This window comes from Athene cunicularia (assembly GCF_003259725.1).
Source record: "Athene cunicularia isolate RWA chromosome 4 unlocalized genomic scaffold, athCun1 chr4_part1, whole genome shotgun sequence".
Lineage (NCBI taxonomy): Eukaryota > Metazoa > Chordata > Aves > Strigiformes > Strigidae > Athene > Athene cunicularia.
The window spans coordinates 26,206,889-26,219,543 of record NW_020799098.1 but is presented as its reverse complement, the minus strand read 5'-3'; positions in this window follow the sequence as shown (position 1 = coordinate 26,219,543).

Below are 12,655 nucleotides of genomic sequence, written 5' to 3'. Positions count from 1 at the left end.
TGAAGGACAGAGGAGATCTTTATATTTTACAAAAGAAGAGAAAGGGAAACATTTAATGACACAAGCACAACTTTGAAAGTACTACTGCTAGCTGCTGAAAACTACTTGTATAAATGTCAGACACGTGTTTGTGAGCACAGACTGAATGAAAAGCAACTCTAAAATCTACAAAATATTGAATCAAGAATAAACAAAGACACCAATAATCTTGAGATTATTAAAAAAATATATTTTAGTATGAGCTTTGCTTCCAGGATAAAAATTAAGTGTAAGAATGAAATAATAGATGTTAAAGTTTCTTTCTCATCTTGCAATATTCTATATTTCTGTTCTTTCTTACCTCATAGTAAATGAGATCCACTACCACTCCAAAGATACCTTTACCTTTATAGACTGGAAAAAGAATGAAATAAAGCAGATTACATCAGTGCTATGTCATAGATTATTTTCAGAAAGAAGGAGTAAGGCTGCACTGGTGCACCACTTACTTTGATATACTTAACTTCAAACTTGTAGCACCACGGATGATAAATCACTCATCCATCACCGTAGGAAGCAAGTCTTTCTGCTGAACCAAATTATAACAGACAGGGACTCTAGCAACTCTGCTTAATGAATTTAAGAGGTCGAGAGAATGTAATGAAGAATGGCAATTCATCTATAGACTGAAACCTTCAGCACTATGCCATAGATCCCTCTTAGAATAAGACCTGAATACTTAGGCATGAGTTCTGGTTATTCTTCAGAACAAAGCTTTAAAGGTATGGGGAAGAGGTAGGTACACAGTTCTCATCTGAGCACAGGGGTAAAACATGCAAACATGAAGAGGCAACGCTGTGTTAATTTCAGTGCTTTCTCTCTTCCAGTTCAATACCGTAACTGCAAAGACATTCTTCTGCTTTTCTTCTTTATTTCTAAAACAGAAGCCTCACAATATGCACACAGTTTGAGATCGTCAGGTATAATGACATAAAACAGTTAATCAAAAGCCAAGCTATTTTAATGCTCTCTTTCATTAATGAGAACTGTGGTGGTTTGACTTTGGCTAAATGCCAGGTATCCACCAAGTTGCTCTATCACTCCCCCTCCCCCAGAGCCATGATTTTGCAGGAACATATAGAGGAAACTGAAAGATTAGACACTATATTTATTTCCTACTAGTGCTGAAAGCCATTCTGAAGTTCAGTCACTGATCATTGCCTATGACTAGACGGATGATGCCTTTGCTTTGGAGGCACAAACAGACAAAGAGCTAAGGTTAATGTGCCAAGTCTAAACCAATAGACTATACCTATATGATGCCTTGCCATCACCAAAACAAGGAATAAATCAATACAAGCAATGTTCTTGAGCTACTGTAAAACATCAATAAGTGTGTATAAACAGTATTTGAGATTATGATAGTCATATCACTACAGGAGAACAATTGCCTAATGTCCTCCTGAGGATGGGAATGCATCTTATACATTGTACTATTTTTACAAAAGAGATATACAAAGCTGTATCATTAATAAAACACCTGCCTACTATTTTTTCTTTTCTTTTTAATGATGGCACACCAGTTCAAAAGATTTTACTGCTCTCGTAGGTTCTTCTAAATGTGCCACTATCCTCATATGAAGTTGCCATGATATTTATGATTCTCTCCAACAAAGTATGTTTTTGTGTCCTCTGTGGCATCTGATAGACTAAAAGGAAGATGAGTAGTACAGCTACTTCAAAGACCAAAAGGGGGAAAGAATGTTGTGAGTACCACTCTCCTTCTGATGTGGATATGAAAAGAACAATTTTTACTGCTCTCATGCCTAGAAGATGAGGAGCAGGATTATAATCATAGGTAGCTAGTAGTAACAACATATTTATAAAGCTATGCCAGCTGACTTTCAGACTCACTAAAATCTAGATTATTTTAGCCTGCAGATGGATCCTAAACCATTTTGCAGCAGAACAAAAGACCTCAGAATTGCACGACTTCAGTTGTTCTCATATCATCTCTCGCACAGAAAAGCACTGAAGTCCTTAAACGGATGACATAATAGCGACTCTAAGGACTGGAAAAGAAAAATAGCTAGTGCTTCCTCATTTGGAGACTGATATAACAGGTCTTAGCAAGGCAAAAATACTATAAGGGAGAAGACATCACTGGAGCTTCCTTCCTGTAACTATTATTGTTAATGCTTATATTAATGATAGAACATGAACTCCCTGTGTTTGAATATTTAACAAGAGAACTGTCTCTGAGGGAAGCCATACATGGATAATTTGGACTCACCTGATGTTGTGGGATTTGTTTCTTAGAATCACAGCTGTGGCTTCAAACAAAGGACCATTGAATGCCAAGTGAGCCGTGTATCTTTGCAAACTCTAATTGCAGTAGTCTGGAGATAAGCATAGTTTCCAGCAGAGAAGAGCAAAGTAGTTCTGCCATACATTTCAAGAGTAATATCATTCATCGTTCAGCCAGCTTTGTACTCTAGACTTTGCCATGAACAAGTGGCTAACACTACATCACAAATCTGTCAGGACTTCAGCCTAAGAGGCTTTCTTCTACTTTACAGCCATTTCCATTATTAATTATTTTATATGTAGTAGAAAAAGTGGAGTGTTTCTCATTCCCACCTTGAAAAGGCTTATATGTCATCCCAACACAAAGGCAAGCACCTAAATCCATGATAAAGCACCTAAATAATTTTAATCTGGTTTTTAAAGTTAACAAGCACTTTAAGTCCCTCTGCCACCAGTAGAAGCTGAGAATGGATAACATCTCGGCATGTACTTGGGCTGTGTAACTGCAGGTACTGAGATTGATATTTTTTAGCAGAAATCCAATTCTTTTGTTTCTTCTGATGTAACTTCTGATATGGACAAATATACATGAACTATCTAATCAACGTTTGGCTCTGATACAGAAATACTTAAAGGTATGACAATAGCTAGCAATGGGTCTCAGCTTAATAGAGTTCATCTGAAATCTCACCCTCAGCTGGGATCTAAGTGACTATTTCAAACTATCACTATTGCAGACTGGAGCTAAAAGGCTGGCATACAGCCACAAGTGCTGTGAAACAGGGTACTGGAATAGAGGACATAAAGACCTTAGCGTGTTTGTGGATTTCTTACCTGTGTGTTCTCCATCCACGCTGCTACCAGGTCATAGCTGAGGTCCCAAGCATCCTCCTTGTACTTAGGAACAGCTAAGCTTGGCATCACTGTGTGCACTACACAAGAGCATGGTCAGCCCAGACTGAGCCCTCCAGGCTGCAAGGATTGGTACAAGAGCTCCTTCTCTCTTACGGGAGGGCTTGGGCACTTGCTGAGTCCCCAGCGTGTGCATGTTTTTGCTGCAGCAGGTGGTAGGTCCTGAGTGTGCCTGGAACCTGTGTTCGCACTGCAAAGTAACTGAGGTAGGTCTGACACTGTTACAGAAACCCTGGTAAATTAATCATTTCATCTGTTGAGGTGCTTGGAGTACACTGACTGAGGGAAATACTTCATTTAAGACAGTTCCAGAAAACATGGACAGTTCTGGAGATCTCCAAAGGCACAAATGCCATACGCACTTCCAGACTAGGGGGCAATTTGGGAGGTTTAATCAGAATCTTGTGTTGTGCTGACCCTCTTCAAATAAATTCACCAAATTGGCTAGAACAAGACTGTCCCTTTCATCTTGGTGGCTACAATTCCAAGGGAGTGCCAAGATGTGCCTAATGCCAGAAACCCCCCTCTGTGGAGTTCAGAAAGGGCCAAAGGAATCTCTCTTCAATGCCATCCTGAGAGATAATTCATCTCATAGCTAATCAATCCTGCAGGACCATTTTAAACAAGTCACCTACATATATTGGATAACAAGTAATTATGAAAAAATTATTAGTTTGGCCATTAGTAGAATGACAACTGTGTTTAGTATAATGCAGGGCATGCTGTAGGTGAAGCTCAGCTCTCTCAATGATATCAGTGATGTTAATCATTAGGGAAGTTGTATGTGCCAAAGTCCCCACTGATGGTGCTTTTAGATTGATAAATAGTCTATTCTTCAGGGAGGAACAAAAAGTTCACAGATTTGGAGAAAAGCTTGCAAATGTGGTTTGTAAGGCAGGTAAAAAATGCTCCTATGTTTATTTATAGTCTAACAATGTTTTAATCAATTAAAAAATACCTGAGTGAAGCCTGTTATTCTTTTGTTTTGAAATGGCTGGAATTGGCACTGGTAATACTACTGTAACAACATAAAGTTAAAGGAATAATATTACATGGCAGGTTCCACAGGACACACAAATCGGCAAGTTGCCATCTAAAATTACTAACATTCCAAATGTCATTATTTATATTGTTAATAAACAGGGTAATATTATCGAACTGCACTCCTAATTAGTCAATAATATCAACAATTCTTAACACCTTAATTTCTCTCCTTTTAGCCCTTGTTTCTGCTATTTCCACCGGGTTATTTATAAATTCCTGTCAAAGGCTTCTGACTACGAGTATCTGAAGCAGCTCAGACAATGAACTCCTGATCTGACTGCTTATTCTGAGCACCAAGATACAAAATAAGAACACTTCATTACTACATGGCATGTTGTAAACACATACAATAATTTGCATTTAAGCACTGATCTTGTTTTGTGATAAGGAAATTTTTATGGATTATATGTGGCTATATAATGGAGACCGATGAAGGCTCTAATTTTGTATCAGACTCCAACATGGCCAGCGCAGAACAAATAACTAAAATCATGTTACTACTCCTAATTTATTACAATTTACAACACTACCATCTCTGCTGAACTCCAAATTGTGGAGATTATTACTCTGGTGTCATTCCCTCAGAGGCTATCAGATGTCATGTCTTATAATTTGTCTTATCCTCATGCCATTGCTTGGGAAGATGAGTAATTTAATGAAATCCCTCGATTCACCTTATGCATAAATAAACAATGATGTTCTTTATATTTATTTTGAAAGAGGAATGCCATTATCTTGTCCTAGATTCTAGTCGCTGAAAATTCCAGTATACTGTGTATTCTTATTTTTTTGAGAGACTTAGAGAATTACTTTTTTTTTTTTTTCTGATCTTAAGCAGAGCAAGCAATAAAATAGTGTTTAGCTGAAATAGTCTCCCTCAATTATGTTAAAACATACTAATTTCATTAGTGATACCAAAGGTTTTACCTAGGGCAAATGGAAAAAAGGCAGAAAGCTTTCACTTTCAGAAGGCTGGGCATTAGGACTCTGACCTCAGATCTATGTGATCCAGGATTAAGTTCTCTCTATTCTATCTAGGGTCATCTGGAATAGAAATTGCTGACCTGCAATCCCTGTCATTTCATCCCTGACCACCAAAGAAACACATCACATCTGGTAAAACAGGTGTGCTGGGAAATGGTTCCAGAGTATCAGTATGAGATCTGCCATGTGGCCCTCGGTGATGTCTGGTGCTGACTCAACCAGTGAGGATAGCATTGTTCAGGCTGTGTAATGGTACACCCTGGAGGGAGCTGCAGCTGAGCTGAGCGAGAGAAAAAGAAAGCATCAGTCCTGAGTTTCCTGGAGCTGGTACTCTAGAGAGGCTGAGTTTGTTTTGAAGTTACCTTCAATAACGTTGTAAGAGAAGTGTTTGGACACAGCCCTTAAGTTTCACTCACAAATTTCTATCCCCTCTGGACTGTTATACATTGCATGACCTAACTACAGCCTTTGAGGTGTCTGCTGCAGAACTTGTCCATGCAGCAGTATAGAAGTCCCTTTCTCTCTGCTGCCATATTTTCTGTTTATGTTTCCTCCCAAACCTACTGCATAGGGTCGCAACTCTGCAAAAAATGCTCAGCTGCCCCATTTAATATCATCTGAGAGCATCTTTTACTGTTCTGGCAGTAGCCAGGATCAGATCCAAAAACAGTAAATACTGGAGGTTGTGAGCAATGGGTATTCCTTTTCTAAAATACAATAACTGCCAATGTTTAATTCAAAATCATTCAAATTCAGGTAATATTGTATGAGATTGTTAGTCATTTGATCTTTTTTCTCCGTTCTCAGCAGACACAGCTTTATTACTAGTATGAGAAAACCAGGGAACCTTTGCATCATCATAATCATAAAACACATTCTTTTGTCATTAATTAGACACAACTGGGCAGGAAATAACACAGAGACCATAAAAATCAGTGATGTACATTCAGCTCAAAGCAATAGATGTTCCTTCTATTTCCAGAATCTTTTGATAGAACTGGAATGAGACATACTCTTTTTTTGAAAAAAAAAAAAAGAAAAACAACCTTCTTTTTATATCTCTTTATCCTACCTTTACTACAGCTTTATCTAGTCCATGAAGTGAGCCACCACACTGTGACAGAAAAGGCAGGCAGCTGCAGGCAGTAACTTATTTTAAAGGCACTTCCAGTATGTACCAAAAGTCCGTGACAGTGTGAAGAGTGAATAAAATGTATCCATGTTTCAGACCTTTCCTTTCGCAAGTTATCTCATATTCCAGGGTGGTGTAGAAGTTCATGAATGGGGAAATCTGCTTAAGCTAATGAATTCAGCTTCATGTTTGAATATAACAGAACAACTCAACCTGCACGTGGCTTCTTGGTTGCAAGAACTGGATAACATCGGGATAAGAACTGTGGGGTAGGGTCAGGGGGCAAAAAGTAAAATGCTCAGTAGAGGCTGTTCTACACCGTTTGGTGAGAATAGCTGCCATTTGGTACATTACAAAGTCCCTACAAAAGTGCTTGTCAGGCGGAGTTCACTCATGCCTGCATTCCAACAGCTCACAGCAATGGCAGAACTGCTGTATTCTTACTATGGAAAATGATAAAAGGATTTCTTGAGATGAACCTCCTGGCTAGGCTGCCAAATTCAGGGTCAAAATTATTGATAGATATGGGTATGTGTGTGATGTCAGGAATTATACCAGAAGACATAAAACATCAACATTGCCATAGCAACCATAGTGTAGCAAAACCACATGATCTTCTGCAAAACCAGAACAAACACAATTATAGAATCACTTTCCCTGCCATATAACAAAAGTCTATGACTACAGTCAGGACAAGTGAAAAGCCCTGACTAGTTAATAGAGGAGAATTCACATCACACTCAACATTTATCATGTGCATGCACACAAAAAAACTTAACGATTACATCTGTGCTTATACACACTCCACAGATGCAGAGATGATCTCTAAAGAAAAAGCCATTTTTATTACTTTTTTTTAACCCAAACGTTTCCCAAATGAGGAAGATGCACAGTGGAATATCTTTAAAGAATATAGTAAAAGCCTAGATCATAATCATTCTTTTAATAATGAACTTTAAAGAACTACATGAGAGGACACAGGGTGGCTGTTATACTGAACTTTGGCCAAGCCTTAGTGCTTACTGGGAGCAAGCTTCTGTCAAGACAATGGCAAGACTAGGTATATTCATACTGTATCTGTGAATATAGTAGGGATATATTTTGATAGACTCCCCGAAGAAGTCATTTTTGTTCTCTGTCCTCCTGTCCAATAAGTCAGTCCCAGATGTTTTGGTTTTTTTTCCCAGCAGGTTCAGAGAAATAGAATTGACGACAGTGTGATTAGGGGATATTTTGAATACTTTGAAATGGACAAATCTGTAACGAAGTCTGTTGACTGATAAAATATGAATTAAAAAAAAAAAAAAAAGACTGAATATAAAAACCAGCATTTCACAGTAATACATCATGGATCATTTTACACAGATTGTTAGTGCCAGTGATTCTTTGATTATCGACCATCTATAGTATGCGATTGGTCCCTGCTGTCACAGAACATTGGTCCTGATCAGACTGAACAAGTGAAAACAGTGTGTGTGCATGAAAGGGAATTTTATTTTCTGGCTATTTTTGTCATCATTTCAAAATGGAAAACAGAAATAGATTAATAGCTTTCTATTTTTTTCAAAAAAATATTTTCAAAATACTAATATTTCAAAGTAATCTTTTTGAATGCCTATTCTGCCCTGAATGAAAACAGTAATCAATCTTAGAATTTGAAATAGCACTGCAAAATTATGTATCCCTAAAAATTCCTATAATTCTACTGATACAAATTCCCTCTAGCAGTTGAGCTAATGCCAGAATGGAAGATAGATTGTAAGAATGTTTGCATGTTTTATTTCTAAAATAATTAGTTTGTTATTGGTTTTGATGGCACATGAAGTATGATGCCAGCTAACAAAGTGAAACAGAACAACGATATTGGTACATTATTCACTGGTGGTGTTTTTATTGCACTGGACTACACATTTATCTCCTGAAATCAGGGGCTGTGTCATTGTCCAAAGAATCTCCAGTTCTCCCATGAATATTTTTAACCGTCACCTTTTCCTCCTAAATAGGAATTACCACCTGACTAAGCATTGTGGATGTGATTTCATCATAAAAAGTAAGAAAAATAAAGATTGTAGAGTGGAAAGAAGATATTTGGAAGCATTGTGCTAATTGATGAATGGCATTTCATAATTATAGTTGGTCAGTGTGTATTTCCAGCTCTCACTGAGGTGAGGAAATGAATTAATCTAGTACAACTAAATATATTGCAGATTATGTCAAGCATTTAAAGCTTTTAAAAATAAAAGAAGGGAGAAAGAAAGGAGAGGAAACAACTTTTAAAAACTCCTAACTTCAGTTCAGGAAGTAGCAAATCATCCTGTACTAATGATAATCCAAAAATGTTTAAGTAAGATAATAAAAATGTCTTGCTTGCTACCATAATTTAATTTCATTATCTACATTAACTGTTATGAATGTTTCCCATCAGTACAGATATCTCTTTTTTCAGTCCAGAATATATCAACGTTTGCCAGACAAAGCCATTAAAAGAAACTGTAACAATAGACAACAAATTGTATCAACAATTTAGCTTACTGAAAACAATGTAAGGGAAAGTAGAAGAAATTGAAATGTGAACCAAGTGAACATACACACCAAGTAATAAACATAAGGATTCAAGACAGTTATCACATTCAACATATTCAGTAGTTGGGTTTACTCAATGATATTTTCTGAAAGTAACTTGAAACATTTATTTTAAAAAAAGAAAACCTTTAGCACCCAGAGGTTTTCTCACAAAATCAACTTACCCAAAGTTTGGTGTTACCAAGAAAGATGAAAAAGTATACATTTTGTTTCTAATTGGCTGAAAATTGTGGAAAGTAAAAAAATAAATGAAAGAAACCCCAATTTACCTCAAAATAATTATATAAAATAAATTCAATCGATGCAGTGTACCAAAAAGGTTAAATAAATTCTGTGGTTTGTTTCAATGTATAGAACTGATTGAGAAGAATTTTTAAAGCATAGCTGGTGTTTTTCTTTTAATCTTCCAATATTAACAGTTGATCTACACTCGGTTTAGTATGATAAATAAGCATTTTCATTTTCATGTGGTGTTATGCCACCTCTCATTTTTGTCATGTGATGAATGTCAACTGATAGTGTGGGATGAAGAGCACGCTGGTCAGAGTGTTAAGGATGCAGCATGTGGGAATCATGCTCAATGAGTAAAAATGGTATTCTGTTGTAAACAATATGCAGATATGTGAATGCAAACAGGAGTAAGACCTGTGAAATAATCTTGTGAAAAAAACCCAGAGGTTTCATCTATACTTGAACTGTGTTTAATTTAAGAAAGGGATAGAAAATTGGAAATTTAGTAAGGAGAACAACAAAAGGGATATTTTTTAATTAAGAAAGCTTGAAAGATGAACAAAAAGATCTTTCTTTTTAGGAGGGGTTTTATTAAGATAATATTGATCAGTTGCATTCAAGTCTATTAGAGATAAAACAACTGATCATCTTACTTGCACAAAATAAGTGTTAGGCTGGATTTAGAAGAAGGATTTTCAAAAGGATTGATGCCTGTGTCCTAGAACAGGCTCTGTAGGGATATTATGGATTGTCATTTATTTGAAGCTGCAAGAATTGGTATAATAAACATCTGTTGGATGTGGGTAAGGAATATTTGTCCTTACATGTGCATAAATGTGCATGCATACATATATAAAAAAGTGATTCTCCAAATTAAGCATGTCTTAATATCTTATAAACCCAAGACATTAGGACCTAAAACTGTCAACATCTCTCCCTCATTAATCTCAAAATATAACTCAGCTTCCTGAACAAAATTACATGCTATAGATTCAAGTAATGATTTCTGTCTAGTTAAAGAGAACAATAACATATATTTCATGCTTGTCAGGCATAGATTAAAAAAAAAAAAAAAAAAAAAAAAATAGATATATTTTAAAACTAAATTCAGACTTATTTTATGACTGATCAAATCTGATGTTTATCTTCAACAAGACAGACTAATTCAGAATTTATTAAAAATTTATTGTGTTTATTTGTTCCCTGGAATTTTGTACTATCATTTAAAACATATTCTGCAAGTATAGCTTATCTATTATTATTATTTATCCATGGAACAAAACAAATATTAAAAAGTAGAAATAAGCCTTGTATCACATCAGCCAGCTTTTGTGATGACTGTCAATAACGTTAAAAATGAAAGACTGAGTACCAGAGGAGTCCTGTAGAGATTTGTGTTAGGACCTGTGCTATGTTTAACAAATCATATTTTTGAAAAAGGGACTGACTACAGAGGCCACAAAGCTTGTAACAGCACAGAAATAATTAGGGGAGTGGAGTAATGAAACTTTTGAAAGGTATTGTAGAATGTTCTCATGACACTGTTTAAATAGGGGGGAAAAAAAAAAAAAAAGCAAAATGGCTAAAATGGCAGAATTGAAATTGTTAAATGCAAAGAAAAATACCTGAAGTAACAGAACAATATGTATACCATGATGTATTACAAATTGACAATTACTATGCAGGTAACAGAATATGGAATCTTTATAGGAAAATTTTAAAATATCAGGCTAATTGTCAATAGCAATCCACCAAGGAAATAAAATGTAAAATGTATTAGGAAAATAATTGAGAATAATTCCTTCCACTGTTATGTCACAGATGAAACAGTGCTTCCAGCTTTTCTTGTTTCATCTACAAAATAGCACAGAACTAAAAAATGGTTTCAGAAAGACTACAAGGATGACCAGAGGTATGCAATAGCTTACATATCAGGAAAAACTAAATTAGGACTCTTCAGCCTGGAAAAGCAAAGATACTAAAAAATGGCTAGCACTAATTTTGTATGACTTCTTGTAGTTTCTCATGATGGAAGAACTAAGGACACCCAGTGATATTATTATACAGAGTGTAATTAAATTAACTCATTGGTGTTGCAGAGGTCAGGTTATATAAATGGGCTCAGAAAGTAAATTTTAAAACAAAATCATAGAAGTAAGGGCCGCTAAAGACTATTAAGCATGCTGATGCAAATGAAGTCTCTGGCTCTGGAAGTCCCTAAACTGTAGATTGCTGAAAGATGGAATGGCACACCAGGGAAAATGTCACTGTATAATTGTCTTGTTTACTTTTTTTTGCTAAGTATCTGCAATTGGTTACTGCCAGAGACAGGACACTTACCTAAATGGACCTTTGATTTCACCCAGAAAAATTCCTCCAGAAGCAGGTTTCTTGCCTCCTGAAGGCCCCACACTGGTGCAAGGAGAAGAAAAGGTGTTTTCCAGCAGTTGCAGAGCACTTCCTTATAAAAGGCCAGTAAAAGAACAATCAAAACCTGCTGTCCTGTTGACAATCCCTTGTATCTTAAGACTTTTGGATACTGTCCTTTGACCCTGCTGTGGACTCCATTTAGAGTTGCCATTCCCGAGGGTGACCAGGTGGGTGAACAAGTGGCCGCTGTATAACACACATCCAGATGTCCATGCCGGGGAGCCGGCCAGCCTGGACAACAGCAGCGGCGACACCCATCTGTAATGGTGACATTATTGTAAAGCTTTCACACATGCTAGAATTGAGGGCAATTGGAGCCCAAATTGGAGTCACTTCTTTGTGCCACCTAGAGCTATGTTGCAGAAGGAGAAAATATAGCTGCAGCAAAGAGAAACCGTCCAATGGTTTCTTCCCACACTGCACTAGACCATGGGAAAACAGAAGGCCACAGTCTTATTTTGTCCTGATTGTCAATACTGTATTTGTCTTTAGAAATCGGGCATGTGTTTCAACTGTAAACAGTTAAAGGAGGCAGAATTATTTTGAGCCCAAATACTGAAATCGAGCAACAAAAGAATCCATTATACCCCTCCTTTCTTGTTCTGACCTCATGGGTCTGTTTCTCCAGGCAGTCTTGCAGTATGAGCATTTGTAAATAACAACACATGCACCACCATAGCTTGGTGTGGGAGTGGGGACAGGAAAAATACCAGACTAGTTCACAAGAAAGGTAGTTTCATTAAATTGGAAATGGAAAACCTGAAATGGAAAGAAAAAAGAAAGTAAGTTTTCTAGGCAGCTGACCGTCCTCCTCTCAAAGAAATTAACTGTTCTTCCAGTAGAAAAATGAGAAAGTAATTAAAACTTGTCAAAAAAAAAAAAAAAAAAAAAAGATCCAAAACCTGCTGACATAATAAGCTGTGATTTATATGAAAAAGATCCTTTTTGCTTCTCCAGGGCATTGGAGTTCCTCATCCATTTCTCTAGACTACATTTGCTAGCTCTGAAATAGCTCAAAAGACTAGAAGGATTTTAAAAGCATTGACAACTATG